The sequence below is a fragment of the Cryptomeria japonica genome, chromosome 5 (genome assembly GCF_030272615.1).
Source record: "Cryptomeria japonica chromosome 5, Sugi_1.0, whole genome shotgun sequence".
Lineage (NCBI taxonomy): Eukaryota > Viridiplantae > Streptophyta > Pinopsida > Cupressales > Cupressaceae > Cryptomeria > Cryptomeria japonica.
In genome coordinates this window covers 786,590,343-786,607,967 of record NC_081409.1, presented here as the reverse complement: position 1 = coordinate 786,607,967, position 17,625 = coordinate 786,590,343, and positions in this window count along the sequence as shown.

Genomic DNA, 17,625 nt, shown 5'->3' with positions numbered 1-17,625 from the left:
CAACTTTTGATGGCATAACATTATGACATGCCCCATAATCAATTACGCAGTTGCTAAGCTTGTAACCATTTATTAATAAAGAGATATAAAATGGTTCTATCTTCTCAATAGGAGAAGGGGAAGATACTAGATTGTTTTGAAGTAAGTTTGATTTTGAAAGATTGCTAGGGATAGAATCTTTTTCTTTAACAAATTTGACCAAATGGTCAAATTGATCTGGGTTAGATCTCAAAAATTCAACTTTAGACATTTGTATTTTGGTTTTCTTTGCATGATCTAAAATATCAAATGACTGAAAGGAATTCATCAACAAAGATGGATTTGGATTCTCATTTTGAGAATTTAAAATATTTGGTACACTAGTCTTTAGTGCATGTGTAGAAGAATTGACAGGTACAAAAAAATTGATGGCTGTTGAAGAATCACTTACATTTTTATCCTTCGCAGTGTCCATTGAGATAGTGTTGTCCTTTGTAGGATTTGGTATGGGAGTCCCACGCTTCGCAATAGAAATCGACAAACGTTGAGAGTCCTTTATTTGAGTGGAATCATCACCTTTCGCAATGATAGGTGACTGAGCTGCCTGTGCTTGTGATCGGGTGAATACTGCAAAGACGTCTCCATCATGTGTAACTAGCGTATCATCTTCTTGATATTGCATAAACCTGATATTAGAGTCGCCAACTAATTCTACATCAACTTCTTGATGCGAATTAGCATCTTCTTCACCAAAAGGAGGAAGATCATTCTGTTCAGCTTCATAATATCCAGTAGCTGAACTTTGGGGTGGTGCTTCCAATGCAAGCCTCTCTGGAGCAGGAGGTAATTTATTCTAATTACGCATGGTGTAATTGGAAGCATTGTTTGGGTAAGTTCTTCTTGGAACATCATGATAAGAATTATTTCCTTGTGAGGAAATCTGCTTTTTAAGCGCTAGCAACTCATTTGCTAGCTTCTGTATCATAGGATCAACATGACTAGTTGAAGAAAGAGATGCATCTACAACTTGATTATTCCTTACCTTGTTAGGATCTCTCCTTATCTTACCCACAAGGATAAGATCATCTTCAACTGATTTAGCCATTTTTTGAGCAGCAGTCAAGTCTGTGGGGTTGTTCCTTCGCAAAAGAAAACTTACCTCTGGCAATTGGGCATTGATGAAAAAGCATTTCAAGTTCCCAGCAGTGGGTCGTGAAGCAACTGGAATGTGATTGTGCAATCTATTGAACTTTGCTACAAATTCATGCATAGCTTCTTAAGATTCTTTCTTCATTTGTGTTAACTGAGCCAGCAATGCGTGATCATCTTCGACAGATTTGAACCTTGCTTCAAACAACATTCTAAGAGTTGCCTAATTTGTGATACACGTGTTCATAAGATGATAGAACCAATCGGCAGCAGCTCCATGCAAAGTCTCAATGAATAATCTCACCAAAACATCTTCATGTTCAACACCTAGGACTCCACATGCAATGTAGAAGGCAGCAATGTGTTCGTCTAGATGTTGAGAACCATCACCCAAAAATTTGGGGAAATTTTTCCGTGTACCTTTGGGTAATTCGTGCAAAGGTGCGGCCAAGTTCAAAGGACCAAAAGCAGTGCCCCAAGGGCCAGCAGCGACCATCCTTAATGGATTGTAGGGTGGTATTACAAAGCGGCTTACAAGTGGAACAACTGAAACTTGCAAACTTGATGCCTCACTTGGTATGGGAGATCGCTGTGCAGATGGAGGAAAACTTTGTGTTCGTTGCAAAGGAGAAAGTATCCGTGGCGGTGTCACAAAAGGGAAATTCAATCGCTGCAATAACTCAAAGGTAGGATCAACAATTCCTGCTATTCACCGTCCATGAGTGTAACGTTGATCAGCCAAATTAGAATATAGAGCAAAGCAACAATATGGAAATTACAATGAAAGATCACTTGCAACCCAAAAGACAAACTGGTTGCACGTCGCTCCCCAGAAGAGTCGCCAAAAAACTGTTGGGTGAATATTTTGTCACCAGCGTACTAATGACAAAAAATAAAATTCACACAACACTATGCTAAGAAATTAATCTCTCCTCTCATCAAGGGGAGGTTCCCTATTTCTCCTCTAATTAACAAGAAATTAAATTGGTGGGTTGTCGTTGGGAATATAACTCTCTTTTTTCAGAGTTTATGTATTCTCCCTTCACCTAGTTACAGTTTCTCTACCTCTTTAGATATTCAAAGAAAAGAACTATTAATCTAATAAACTACACTAAGAGTTACTTTAAAGCAGCACAAAGTCTCCTTTATGTTAACACTGATTCACACTGATCGTTACAAATTAAACAAGTAGAAACTTAGCTTAAAGCTCAAAGTCTTTAAGTGTAAATTTCTAATCAATTATACTACTAATAACCGCAGCAATACAAAGCTTACTACAAGTTACTTCCTTTATTAGCAGATTTCTCAAGTATGCTAAGAGCACAAAGTCTATTGGCAAGATTTGAGAGCTCTTTAACCATGTAGCAATATCTTAAAGATCAAATACGTAAAGATAATATGTATTCAATGGACATAGGAACATTAAATAATATAAACAACTTTATTGATACAACACAAAGTTTGCAATCAACAAAATCATTTTCTTTATTAATTTGATTGAATTCTCACCACAAAAGCTCAAAGTCTATATTGGGATAAAAATCCAGCAGAGTTTTGCTAAGCATGAAAAAAGATAAAATATTTACAAAAAGGTTCTCCTTATATAGGAAAAAAAGTTGAGAAAAAGGTGGGCACGGTTGACTTCTTCAACCGCACAGTCCCATTTTACTACAACTACTACACAAAGAAAATGTGCAGATGCATGAAAATTGACAACATATATCAGTGCAACTGCACGAAGATAGAGTGCCAAAAGGAGAACTTCATTCTTGATTCTCTTCTTCATTGGATTTCTAGAATCCTTCGAATTTAGCGAGAATGGCTTTAACCTCTCTTCATTTGGCATTAAGGTGGAACTTGTGATGATTTGGACATGAGACATGGCATCTTGAACCTTCACCTATTTATTTTTAACATCCTTCAGCATGGATGCAAGGACTTCAAAACCAACCTGAATTTCTAACAATTTATCAAATGTATCAAGAGAGAAGTCTTGTCTTGTGCATTGGTCCATCAAGGAAAGAAATTCCTGTGTGATGAATTCAGTAGTGACGAGATTTTGATCGCCATCATACAAATAACAAGGAAGATCACCAAATTTAGCAAAAATAAGATCAACCTCATCATCACCTTGTTTCTTTTCCCGGTCTAGCTCTGAAATCATTAACTTCATTGTCTCTTGCTTATGAGACGATAAAGATAAGACCTGTATGTATTTCTCCCTTGTGAGAATTACCTTATTCTCAACCAGGACATCTATCCTAAAATCCTCCATTTTGCTCCAAAGGGTAGTGCTTTTCACAACTTCCTCAATTTCCCGGGATAAAGAGGTTTTGAGTCTTTGCATCCGACTCTGGATCGCTTCATAATCAGACAATAGTTCCACCATTGAACTCAGAAGATGAGAGCCTTCTAACCTTAGCCACGAGATCCATTCGTCCATCACTCTTCCTTTAGCTCCTACTTGTTCAATCCTCTTGAGAGCTTCAGTATCTATTGATGATCCTATAGGTTCAACCTCTTGAGAAGATTGTGTTACCTTCAAGAGGACATTGGTCAGCTGCTCACATTTTTGCTTCAGGATATTTTTCACATCCCTCTCCTGATCCAGTCTTCTCAACAAAGAATTAAGAGCTGTCTGAGAATCTAATTTCACACTTTCATGTGTCTCTACTCTGAGCTCTACAACTTGCATGGTATAATCTTATGATCTTATGTTGCCTTTGTCTTTGTCTGATGATGGCACCATAACTTTAGCGTATTTTCTTTTGGAAGCTGGGTCTACTACCACTCGAGATACTATCTTTGGCTTCTCCACGCCCTTAGGTTTTGGAGGAACCAAAAGTTCAAAGTCAAATTCATCAGGAGATATTACCTATTTTTTCCTCTTAGGAGCCACTACTTCCATCCAAGGGGGTAGTTTTGGATTGGATGATGGAGTAGTAGCTCCTTGCTGACTTGGGGTCGAAGATTCTTTAGTAGGTTGAGTGGAACTTGGAGTAGTTGTGAGTGTAACTGATGGTGCTGACATTGAAGCATCTAGTGGAACATTTGTTGCTACTACCTCTTCAGTTACAGGTGGGAGAGTTGAGGGTGCCGTGAGTGTAACTTCAGCACTTACCAATGAAGGGATTGTTTTAATGGTGGTAGTAATGGCGGGCAAATCTACCGAAACCTGTTCTGCAAGTGCATCTTGCAAGGTTTCATTAAAATCCATCATGGTAGATTCAAAAGTAGATGAAGGGATATCATCTAAAGTAGAGAAGTTGGTTATTGTAAAAAATTGACCAGCGGTCTCTGATTGCAGCATGCCCATACTTAGATCTCCATCTTCATGAACACCTTCATCCTGTTGATCAGAGTCAAAGTTAGAATCAATAGAGTGAACGATCAGGGCATCAACTTCAGCTGGGTTTGATACTTCTTCTACCTATACTTCCTCTTGTTGAGGAATTTCACCTTCTTCGACCTCTTTTCCCTTTCCAGCTTCACTGGAAGGCCGTTGTTCTAGCTCTTTCGTCACTGCTTCTTGTGATGCAGATGATGATTCTCCCTGCTTCGACCCCTTAACTTTAAATTTGATTTTGGATCCTTTACCCTTTGTTTGTACTGCAGGAGCCGAGGATAGTGCATGTGAGTCTGCCTTACTCTTGGTTCTTGTTTCAGTTGTCGCTGTCTTGCCCAATGGACCATCACTGTTGTCATCATCTCCAGAACTAGTGGGAAGCTATTTCATCCTGAGATTCTTCTTCAGCAAACAAGCATTGGTGTTCGCTAAGATAGGAGAGATCCTTTGTGTAATAGACTTACTCTCCTTCTTTGACCATTGCACAAGTGGAAGTGGGGAATCAACAATCTTCTTCTCATAGTAAATAGAATCTATTATGTCATCTGTGTTTTCCATAGTCATTGGGATCTTAGCTAGATCCAAATTTTCAATTTGTTCTAGAGTAAGGCAGTTGAAGTCCATCCTCCTTATATTCTCCTCATTCTGACAGTCTGCCCTGACATCTTCAAACCTTTAGACATGAGTGCGTGTCCTATTGAGCTTGCTCTTTATGCCCTGAAAATCAAAATTGGTTCGGGCCTTGAATCTTCTCATGGTATTCCACTGCATCTCCTCCTCCATATTTTTGGCTTTGGTTTTGGTTAGCACGGAATACCTGCCAATTGACCCTGGGAATTTCAGCCTAGTCTTGTGTGCTTGTGATTGTTTCTCATGCACACTAATTAGTTGTTTGCACAGCTCCATAAGGACAATTTTATTTGAAGGAAACCTTGGAAGAATGAAAGGCTCACCTGAGAAACATCCAATCTGGATGTAGGTGAACGTGGGAAATTGTAGGAATACACACCCAAAATGGGACACCCTGCTGTAAGCGGCCTCTGATATTCTTCTCTTATACAAGCCTTTATCAAAAATGTATTTCCAAACAACAAAGAAAACATCATTAACCCTCCTATAATGATCACCCTGATTTTTGATGTTTAGTTGGTCATAGTATTCCCACACAGGCACTATTCTTATGTCACCTCTAGTTGACAAGCTTGGATATTGCCTCATAGAGGGAGCTACGTAAACCAGGTATGAGGTCATATAAAACTTTAGTGTTACCTTGACCTCTTTTAGTTGGGCGTAAAACACATCATTGATTTGTTCTCCCCAATCAATTCTTGCAACTCCCTTTCTAATTATATTCATATAGTAAATCATCCAGCTTTGGAAATAATGAGAGTCTTTTGATCCTCTCACTCTGGATAACATGGTGACCATGTCATTATATTCTTCATTAAAATCACTCCTATGGAAAGACTTAGGCCATCGTGAGGTGAGGGAAGATCTAGTAGTTGAGAGATAAACATTATTGATCACCTTTTTGCATTTATCCTCATGTTTCTCATAGTACTCTTGAGCACTCTCTTGAGAAATATCAGCCACTTCTACTACCGATGAGCCTTTAAAAATACTATTGAAGAATACACTGTCTAGAGTCATTATGACCTTCTGATCATCATCCCTTACCTATCTTGTGCTTGGATCAAAGTGATCAGCCACTGCTAGTACAAATTCAGGATCGTGAGTCGCCACTCGGAAAGATGCATACTTATGCAGCTCAGATTTGATTAAACTGGTCAGGCGTGCAGGAGCCTTCTGAACCCGGTCAAGAAACTCTTGCATGTCAACATTCCCAATTTCAGTATCCCTAATCTCCTTAATGTTAGAATCCACTGAACTCTCAGGGTACATATTCAAGTACCTATCATACTTATATTTCATCTTCTTCGATGATGCTTTACTCGGAGAAGGCTGTCCTGAGGAAGACTTGGGCTTCTTTGACATTTGTGCACAATGTTGCATTCAATACTAATGATTAGCCATTCATCATTATCAAAAATCAATTTTTTCTCAAACAGATCAAAAAACGGGACTCAAAACAAGCCAAGGAGAAAAAACTGCCAAAACAGCAGGTCGGGGAAAAAAGTCCGACCTGCTTCTTAACCAACAAAAATTTGCACATCGGACTTTAAAGTCCGAAGTGCAATTTTGTGAAAGGATATCAACACATCGGACTTTAAAATCCGATGTGTCAATCTGAGGAAAGACATTTACATATCGGACTTTAAAGTCCGATATGTTGGGAAAAAACCTCGAATGAGCACATCGGACTTTAAAGTCCGATGTGCTAACTAGAAAAATTTAGAGGCACATCGAACTTTAAAGTCCGATGTGCTTCTTAAGGGAAGGATATCTAGTTGGCATGTTAGGTTTTGAAACCCGACATGCAAACCTATACCTCTCCGCATATCGGACTTTAAAGTCCGATGTGCGAAGGTTAATAGGTCGCATATCGAACTTTAAAGTCTGACATGCGGAGGATACAAATTTTCAGCTGTATACCGGAGTTTAAACTCTGATATGCAGCTTAAAATAGGGGAGGTTTTGGAGGATGATCGGGCATTGAAATCCAATTGTTTCTCCAAAGCTAAGGAGGCAATCGGACTTCAAAGCCCGATCGTCCTCCAAAAGGGAAAACCGAAAATAAGAAAAACAAACAAAAAGGAAAAAAGACAACGAAAACACTGAAATAAAAATCCAAAAACAAGAAACCTACTTATTCTGCTGTGGTGTTTGCAAAATCTGGATATTGGGCATTTTGATTGAGCAAAGAAGAGGAGAGATCCAGGTTGCCGTGAAGGAAAAAGGAGGTGGAGGTGTGCGATAAAAACCAAGGATGAAGATTAAAACGCAAGATTAACCTTTAAAAACAACTTTAGAGTAAAACCCTAATTAGCAATAAATGCTAATTAATATAACTTGCAGTTGCATGTCAAGTTTTAAAGTCCGACATGCAGTCTAGGAATACTTGCATGTCAGACTTTAAAGCCCGACATGCAACTAACACAAAAGCCCCATGCAGTTCGGACTTTAAAGTCCAAACTGCAATCCAAAACAAACTGCAGTTCGGACTTTAAAGTCCGAACTGCAATCTTAAGCAAATAGCAGTTCGGACTTTAAAGTTCGAACTGCTAACTACAACAAAACTCAAATACATTTTAGACTTTAAAGTTCGAAGTGTAATTATTTACAAACACCCCTATAGTTCGGACTTTAAATTCCGAACTGTAAGTTTAAAATGCAAACTTAAGAAGCAAAGAAAATAATAAAAATGAAAAGCGAAGAACGAAATGAACTAACCGACCAAGTTGATTAAGCTCTCTTGGAGACCATAAGGTACGAAATAGACCAGTTTTGTAGGGTTGCTGCATGATTTTAGCCAAACTGAAATCGAGGACAATAGGTATGACCCCTAAGGGTCAAATCCTGACACTGAAGATTCGCATGGGCTCCATGGAAAGCTACCCATCCTCGACATGCAAAGAAGTCCAATCAAGAACATGTGTCACATCAGGGTGATAAGGTCAAAGAACTGAAACATGAAAGACATCGTGGATGTGGGATAGACTTGGTGGGAAGGCAAGATGGTAGGCAACAAGTCCTATCCTCTCAAGGATCTCAAAAGGGCCAACAAAATGAGGCGCCAACTTAGAACCCTTTCCATAACGGATCAGACTCTTCCACGGACGCACTCTCAAAAACACACGGTCGGCAACAAAAAAATGATGATCTACCCTATGAGAATCTGCATACTTCTTTTGCCTATCCTGTGCAGCTACCAAATACTCACGAATCCACTCAACCTGTTGCTCCATCTCTGGAAGAATATCCGGTCCTATAAGTACCCTATCCTCAAGCTGATCCTAACTCAAAAGAGTACGGCAAGGACACCCATACAATGCCTGGAAGGGAAACATACCTATGGAGCTATGATATCCATTGTTATAAGAAAATTCCACTAGATAAATATAATCCTCCCAATGCGACTGCTAGTCCATAACATACATGCAAAGAATGTCCTCCAAAACCTGATTCACATGCTTAGTCTGACCATCTATCTCTAGGTGATAAGCTAAACTAAAGTTCAACTATGTCCCCAAATCATGCTGAAGTGAGGTCCACAATGCTAAGGTAAAGACATGACCTCTATCAGAAATGATCCGCCTTGGTATCCCATGCAATCTTACTACATCTTCCAAGAAGACTCGTGCCACCATTACTGCCGTATAGGAAGCTTGAATAGGAACAAAGTGAGCAACCTTGGTCAACCTATCAACAATGACCATGATGGCATCATGGTGATGCAAAGAAATAGGAAACCTAACAATGAAATCCATGGAAATGATGTCCCATTTCCAATCTGATACCAAATTAGGCGGTAGAAGCCCTGCCAGGTGCTGATGATCTGCCTTCACCCACTGACATTCTAAACATCTCGACATGAAATCAGCAATGTCACATTTCATACTGGCCCAATGATAAATCTATTTAAGATCCGCATGCATCTTCTTGACCCCTGGATGTGCCTAATAAGGTGCATGATGGGCCTCAGTCATGATCATAATGCGAAGAACCTCCAGAGGAGGTACATAGATCTGACCAAGATGATGAAGAATACCATCTTCCTCAAGAGTATAACCAACAAACCTACCCTCCAATGGCTTTTTAGACTCCATCACGACTCTAACATCCTGATACCAAGTAGCTCAAGGAAGAACTCTAAGAATTCTCTCTCAAGTCTACTCCAAGGGACAATGCTGAAACTTCATGCCGCCTATGACTCAAGGAATCAACCACTACATTCTCTTTCCCTTGAATATATCAAACCTCAAAATCATACTCATAGAGGAATTCCATCCATCTTCACTGCCAAGCATTCAAGTTTGGCTGCGTGAAGATATACTGCAAACTATGGTGATCACTATGCAGCTCAAACCGACGCCCTAACAGAAAATGTCACCATCTAACCAACGCATGCACTACAACTGCTAACTCTAGATCATGAACTGGATAGTTCAACTCATGGTCCTTGAGTTTTTGAGACTCATAGGCAACCACATGTCCCTCCTGCATAAGCACTGCACCTATACCTTCTATAGAGGCATCTGTGCATACCATAAAATCTTGAGATGGATCAAGGACAACCAAAATTAGAGCATTGACAAGGAGTTCCTTCAAGGTACAAAAAGATGACTCACACTGTTCTGATGAGACAAACTTCTTCCATTTCCTCTCAAGAGAAGTAATCGGGTGACCTATTTGGGAAAATCCCTAAACAAAGTGATGGTAATATCTGGCCAAACCCATAAAATTTCAAGTTTCTAAAACATTGGTCAGTGCTGGCCAATCAACAATGGCTTGGATCTTTGAAGGATCCACGAATACACCCTCTTCTGAAACCACATGACCAAGATAGTTCACCTCAGTCTAGAAGAAATCACACTTCGCCAAATTGGCATAAAGCTGATTCTCTCTCAAGCTCTGCAATACCTGTCTCAAGTGACCTTCATGCTCTTCCATAGATCTAGAATAAATCAATATGTCATCCAAAAACACAAGGACAAAATAATCTAGGTAGGTGTGAAAAATCCCATTCATGAGGCACATGAAAATTGAAGGCACGTTTGTCAACCCAAATGGCACCACTGTGAACTCATAGTAACCATATTGAGTATGAAACACTGTCTTATGAATGTCTACATCATGAATGCACAATTGATGATACCCAGATTTCAGATCAATCTTAGAGAACACCTTGGCTCCCTTCACTTGATTAAAAAGATCATCTATACGAGGCAATGAATATTGATTTCAGATGGTTAGCTTATTCACCTTTCGGTAATCAATGCATAACTGAAGAGAACCATCCTTCTTCTTAACGAAGATAATAGGCACACCCCAAGGAGAAACACTAGGATGAATGAATCATTTGGTCAACACTTCCTCCATCTACAACTTCAACTCACTAAAATCCTGAGTAGTCATCCAATATGGAGCTCTTGAAATAGGTTCCGCACCAAGAACCAAGTCAATGCGAAAGTCTATGTCTCGCTTTGGAGGCATACCAGGAATATCCAACAGAAACACATCAACATACTCTCGAAGAATAGGGTGACCATCAAGAGTGAGTTATTGACTCTCTTCCTCATCCATATCCTCAAGTGCAACTGCAAAAAGCTAACACCCTTGACGCATACACCGCTTAAGTTGCATAGCAAAAATCATACGTAAGGATACCGATCTCTAAAATCCAATGATCCCCACTTTCTTGCCATGGTCATTAAAACACTCAACTATCTGCTGACAATAGTCTACACGAGCATTGTGAGATGATAGCCAATCCATCCCCAACACTACTCCATAAGAACCCAAAGGAATGACTCAAAGGTCAATAAAAGTAACAAAGGGTCCTAGGTCCAACTTACAACTGGGAACAAAGGCATCTATAGACACTCGCACCTTGGTAGCCAACTCTACTTTCCACCTGTTTGCCTGCTTAGTAGACGTGAGTCCACACCGCTCCACAATGGATGAAGAAATAAAAGAATCCGAAGCACCGGAGTTAAAAAGCACAGAGATAGGAATATCACACAACACACCTGCGATCTCAATAATAGTCCCCTGATGCTCAGCCTGGCAGTCATCCACCATTGCAAACACTTTGTGGGATCTACCAGCATCCCCTATTGTCGGCTTTGATGCAGCTAGCCTCTGACTTCCCATCTGGTGGGAATGCTGAGGGAACTACATGTCTATATGACCAAACTTCCCACAATAGAAGCAAGCTCCTCTACTTGGTCCTCTACCTCCAGTTGGCCCACTGGACTACTAGAAGCTTCCCCTGCTAGGTGCCTGAGATGCACCTTGAGAGGACGGCCTTGGAGGACCCTATTTGCTCCTCTGCCAATTCATGTTTTTCCTATGCTGAGAATTGCCACTTTGCTGGCCCTGGAACTATTTCAGTCTTGACTGTTGCTGTCGTTGTCCACCCTTGGCGGGTGCCTGAGGAATCCTAAATGGTGCAGCTGACTAGGACTGGTTCCCACAAGCTCTAGGTCCACTAAAAGGAACACTCCCTACCTGAACCCCCGACTATCCATCATGCACATGGCTAAGGTTCTTCTCAACCAATCTGGCTTTCACCACGGCTACCTCAACTGAAGCTGGCTCAAAAAATCTCACCCCTCCACCGATACAGTCATTAAGACCTCTCAAGAAGTGCTGCACGAGAATAGCCTCATTGTTACCAATCCTGACATACTGTTTAAGCTCATAGAATCTGTGCTCAAACTGGTCAATTGACATACCAAACTTCCACAAAGCATAGAACTCGTCTGCCCGAGTCTGCCTCCACTGAGGTGAGAGAAACCGTGCCCTAAATCTCTCTAGAAATATCTCCCATGAAATGGTGTTAATGCATACACTAATCTTCTCCTCCTCTAACCTCCACCAAATTGAAGCAAAACTATTGAGATGCATGATATCACATCTCGCTCTAGTGTTGCTACTATATGGAAACATAGTGAAACACCTATCCAAACTGATAAGCCAGGTCTCTATCTTGAGACCTGTGCCTCAACCATCAAAGAAGGGAGCGTTTGTTCTCATCAAGTCTCTAACGTGACCCACGGGAGCTGGGTCTAGAACAACTGGGACCTCCCTCCTTCTGGGAGACCTCTCTCTCTCTCTCTCTCTCTCTCTCCTCTGGAATCAAATGATGTGACTCCCCAACCTAAGCATGACTAGGCTGCTCACCCTCAGGCCTGGGGCCTAGCCTGGCTAGAACCTCTTGAAACATCTGTCTCCACTCTTCCCTTTCAAGAACCTTCTCTTCTACATGTTCATCTTGATGAACAGATTGTTCCTGCTCCACACTCACATGAGTGGGTGGTAGTGAAGGACTATGACGATCGAAACCCGGACCCCATCCTCCACCTCTTCCTCTATTGCGGCCTCCAACATGGCCACCTCCCTTGGCTCTTCTGGCCATGACCTAACACTACAAAAGAGAAAACGGTTCAGATCAATGACAAGGATAAACAAGGGAAACACAAACATTAAGACCTACACACAAGGTCAAACTAAATGGGCTCACTACAATCCCAGAGTACCCAGTGTTGAAGCTTGGGCTCTAATACCAAATGTAATGCCCCACCAGAAACCCTAAAGGAAAACCACACTACAAGGCAACTAAAGGGTACAATTTTTTTTTTAAAAGATTAAGTGCATTCATAATTACATTGCACGTATAATAACATAAGCAGAAGTCTAACAATGACATCCTAAAGGGTTACCAATGAAGATTACTTTGAACTAAAACATCACAATGTTAATCCAATTATCCATCTAAATTAGGGAAACTCAATTACGATTAATTTAACTCAAACTCATAAACTGATTTCCATAAAGAGAGGTTTAAAGAGTTACAATATAATTATTTCCAATGGTTCATTTACGCATAAGAAGAAAGATAACTGAAATAACATACATCCCATTGAATTTTAAATTACAACATTCCATAAATTACATGGCTTCAATAGAACAAATAAAGTACATAGGTTACAATGCCAAGGTTACAAGTTTAATGATACAATGACAACATGGTCACAAATGTACAATAATCTCGAAACATGAGCTGATACAAGAGTCACGAACCAAGAACCACCAGCGAAGCCGATCCTCGCAAGAAGGTAAGAACAAAGACATTCGATGGGAAGTGGCACTACCACCGGACCATGTGATCCCAAAATGGAACCACCCCATCGTGCTAGGAGATAGCAGAAGACCTTCAAGCAAGCAATAAGACAAGTGCAATAGTACAACATGAATCCACAGAACTCAAGTGACTCAACTCACAAAACACTAGTGACCCTAAAGAGAGAGTGTCATCACATGGCTTAAGATGGTTACCCTAGGTAGGTCTCCATAGGTCCCGACCCCCATCCTGGGTTATCCTGGTAACCTTTCCTGAACCCCCGGCTCCATCCAAGTATCATGTGGACCTTACCAACCCTTCGTGAGGACAAGGTGGTAAGTATGCCATTCCAGGCCTTCTCGCAACATCGTGAACCTGAACAAGCACTCAACCATGTGTGAGGTACAATATCTTAATTAACATTATAACTACCCACCCCCTAATCAATTATTAGGTTATCACTTATTAACTGAATTTTGAGGGGTTATCCTACCATCCTTTTTGGGTGCAACCCCCGCCTAAAAGCCACTCTCTCATAGGACACTAACAGGAAAGGTCTCTCTACGAGAACTCTATGGTGAAACTGACAGCCATATCTAATCCTGACAAACCATAGGTGAAGGATACACAATCACTAACCCAGGATTGACCATTTGGAAACATAACACACAATGGCTCACATTAATAGGGTTATACAACGACACCTGACTAAGGGATAAAACAACCTTTATAACAAGGCAATAACTCAAATTAGATTTACAACGAAATATGCTTTTACCAGAGAATACCCTTTATTCTACAGATCCTATAACATGCAATCTTTTTAAAACAGTAAAAAGCATTAATTACTAGCAAATGTAGATATTTCAGAAAAGCAAAAAATACATCTCATTGATAAAAGAAAATCAGAATTGTCATTTAATCAATAAGGCTAAATTAAGCACATATAAATTAACCTTCTAATGTATTTCCAAGAATAAATATAGAATCTAAAAATATAAGCTTTTCTGGAAATAATCAAATTCTAAATAAACTATATATATAATAATATATATATTCACCGAATATATATATCATATACATATATTCATATTACTAAATATATCTATATTAAAACATATATAAATTTGCATGATATTAATACAACTTAATTAATAAAATGCCCAAGTTTAAAAAAAAGCATATATATATATATATTTTACATAACACATATAATAAAAAACCGAATTTCTCAAAATGCCGAAGGCACGCAAACCAGGGGTGAATTTAAATGAGTTCTGGTAGTTTTATTTGCTACCCTATGGTAGCATATACCACCCCACTTTACTCCATCTTTTTATTTACACAAATATCTTCCATAATCCAATTTTTCTTCACCCAATTTTTAATAAATTTTTTCAACGAGGAAGAACACAAAAAATGCATAACACACAGAGAAACTTTTTATGGATCAAAGGAGGGTGAATCTGGCAAAAGTTTGCCAGCATAACCCCCTATGATTTTCACAATACCAAAACTAAAACATAGAGGAAAGAATCAATAAACATGAGAATCTCCACAACAGAGATTGGAGATTCAAACAACTAAATTATTTTTATTTAAAGAAGACAAAAGAGCACCACACAAAGCAACCCAACCTGTGAAGATTTCTTGGAAGATTCACTTGGATGAGCTCAGTCTTGCAACCGGGTTTCCAAGCTAATCCCTCCTACTAGCAATCCTCTGATAAATTTCTTCTTCAACAAAATATTGCTTCTAAAATAATTTTTCTTTCCCCAAAAATCTCTGCATCTTCCCGTGAACTCATAGGAATGAAAAGTAAAATATCTTTAACCTAAACTTCTAGGTTGAAAAAACATATTTTTAGAAAAACATAATATTAAATTTATTTAATAAAAGGAATATTCTTTTCTTTCCTAATTTTCCCAAAAAAGATAAATAGAATGAATTGGCAAAAATCATATTTGTTTTTCTTTTCTTTTCTCATGCCAACTAATCAACTTTTTCAAAAAGAAATTAAGGCAATAATTTAACTCTATTTTATTTTTAAAAACTAGAGATCAATAAATACAATTGATTTAATTTATTTTCTACTAAATTTAAATACAATTATATTTCTATAATAATGCAATTGCAAACCAAATTTAATTGCTTCATTTAATTAATTAAATCCATAATCACAAACGCATAATAATACATAATTTAAATATACCAACTATGCAATGACGTTATGAACTTAAATAAATAAACCAATCTACAAGTGCACGCAAACTGAGCAACCCCAAATGAAAAATCTGAAAAAGTCAAACAAGCAAAACTCGAAGACTGAACCAACAGAAAGGACAACTGACTGACGACACTCACAAGAGTGTAATAGGGGTAAAATTAGGGTCAACCACTATCTCCTCCACTCCCATCAGACAAATAAGGCACACTCAGACCTGTGAAGCCAGGTGGAGACGATACCCCATACCTACCCAATACTTGTACTTGCAATATCCTGCATCATCGAACCACACATGCATATATACAAATATAGAATACATGACATACACACTGATGAAGGAGAATCGCGACGTTCCCTGTCTCACCAGAGTGAGTGAAGGAAAATCATCCCCTTGCATCCAATACTCTTGCAAACATGCAACATATATATGACACATCACATAGATAAAGTAAAGTGTTAGTACAAAGCAATAATCCATAAATGCCACAATCACAAGTACTGAAATACTGTCAGTAAAGCATGAGTTCCATATCTAGATAAAGCATGAAATAATGTCAATAAGTTTGAATAACACATAAAAGCAATGTATCCACTAAAAGTACACCATAGATAAATATGAGTCTAACAAGCTCAATCAAGGAGGGGTACTACATCCTCCCCCCCAAAACTAGGCTTACTCCTGGAAACCTAAAATAGATAAGAATAAAGCTCTCTCATCTTCGCTGCATCCTCTCAAGTCATCGAGGTCTCATTATTTGCATCCCATAGGACCCTTACCTAGTCGATTGTATGACCCCTAAGGGTCAAATCCTGACGCTAAAGATTCGCACGGGCTCCATGGAAAGCTGCCCGTCCTTGACTTGCAAAGATTTCGAATCAAGAACATGTGTCACATCAGGGTGATTGTTGGCATTTTTGATGATTATGTTGTGATTGTCATTGATGGACACACACTTGCTTTGAGATCACTTTTTATATGTATGAGTTATGCTCAACCGGTGTTTGTTCTAAACCGGTATCATGTTTTAGTCTTTAGACTATCGGTGTTTTGCAGAAAGTGTTTACCGATCTCAAGCGGCATGAAGACCTCAAGCGGCATGAGGATCTTAAGCAGAGCAAAGAAACTAAAGCGGTAGTTATCATATTCCTAGTTTTCATTTTGGCAAACCAGTAATTGGTGAAAGTCTGAATTGGTAATCGGTTCAATATTTGAACCAGTACTACTCTGAGTTCCAAACTGGCAACCGACATTTTGTATGAACCGATAATACTATGTGATGAGTTACCATCCACCGTTTGTTGGGTGATGCTTTTGTGCCATGTTACCAAATATGTCTAGATACACTGAACCTAGGAACTTACAATGTAATCCTATTGAATCGACATAAAATTAGATTCCTTTATAAGGACATCATGTCTAGGGTTTTAGGTGTTGTTAGGGTTTTTGATATTGCATGAGCTTTGTATGAGTGATCATAGGAGAGAAGAGGAAGTCTATGTGAAGTAACAGAGTGTGAAGTGTCTAAAGACTGAAGTAATTCAAAATGCATTAACAATGAGCTTTCATGGATCTAACCAAGCATACTGTGCTAGTATCTAGATCACTCACTTGTTGATTACTTACATCTTTGCAAGTCTGAAGACCCTTAACCGGGTAGGCCTGGCAAAGCCTTTGTAAATCCTCTAACAAGGTGGTTCACATCTATGGATCTTAAATCCTCTCATAAGGTAGTCTTTAATCAGACTTATCTCCTAACAGAGATTGAGATTCCTAACAGGATCTGTTCTGGTGAAGAACATTGTTTGACCTTAACTAGTCTGGTTACTATTCTGCAGATAGTTACTTGTGAGTTTCATCTCACCGTGGTTTTTCCCATTTGGGTTTCCACATCAAAATCTCTTGTGTTATGGTGATTGTGCTTTTGTGGGTGAATGCCATATTTGGTGTTTGGTTTGCATTTGTGTTAACCGGTTTGTTTGTTAGACTATCTTACCGGTTTACTGCTAGACTATTTAAGTGTTTAAGTTCAGTATTTTATGGTATACTAATTCACCCCCCCCTCTTAGTATTCATCAATTGGTATCAAAGCAAACCTTTCTATAAGTCTAACCACTTGGAAGGAGATATGGGGGAATACACTGTGAGGGAACCTACTCATCGGCTCACTCAGACTGAGC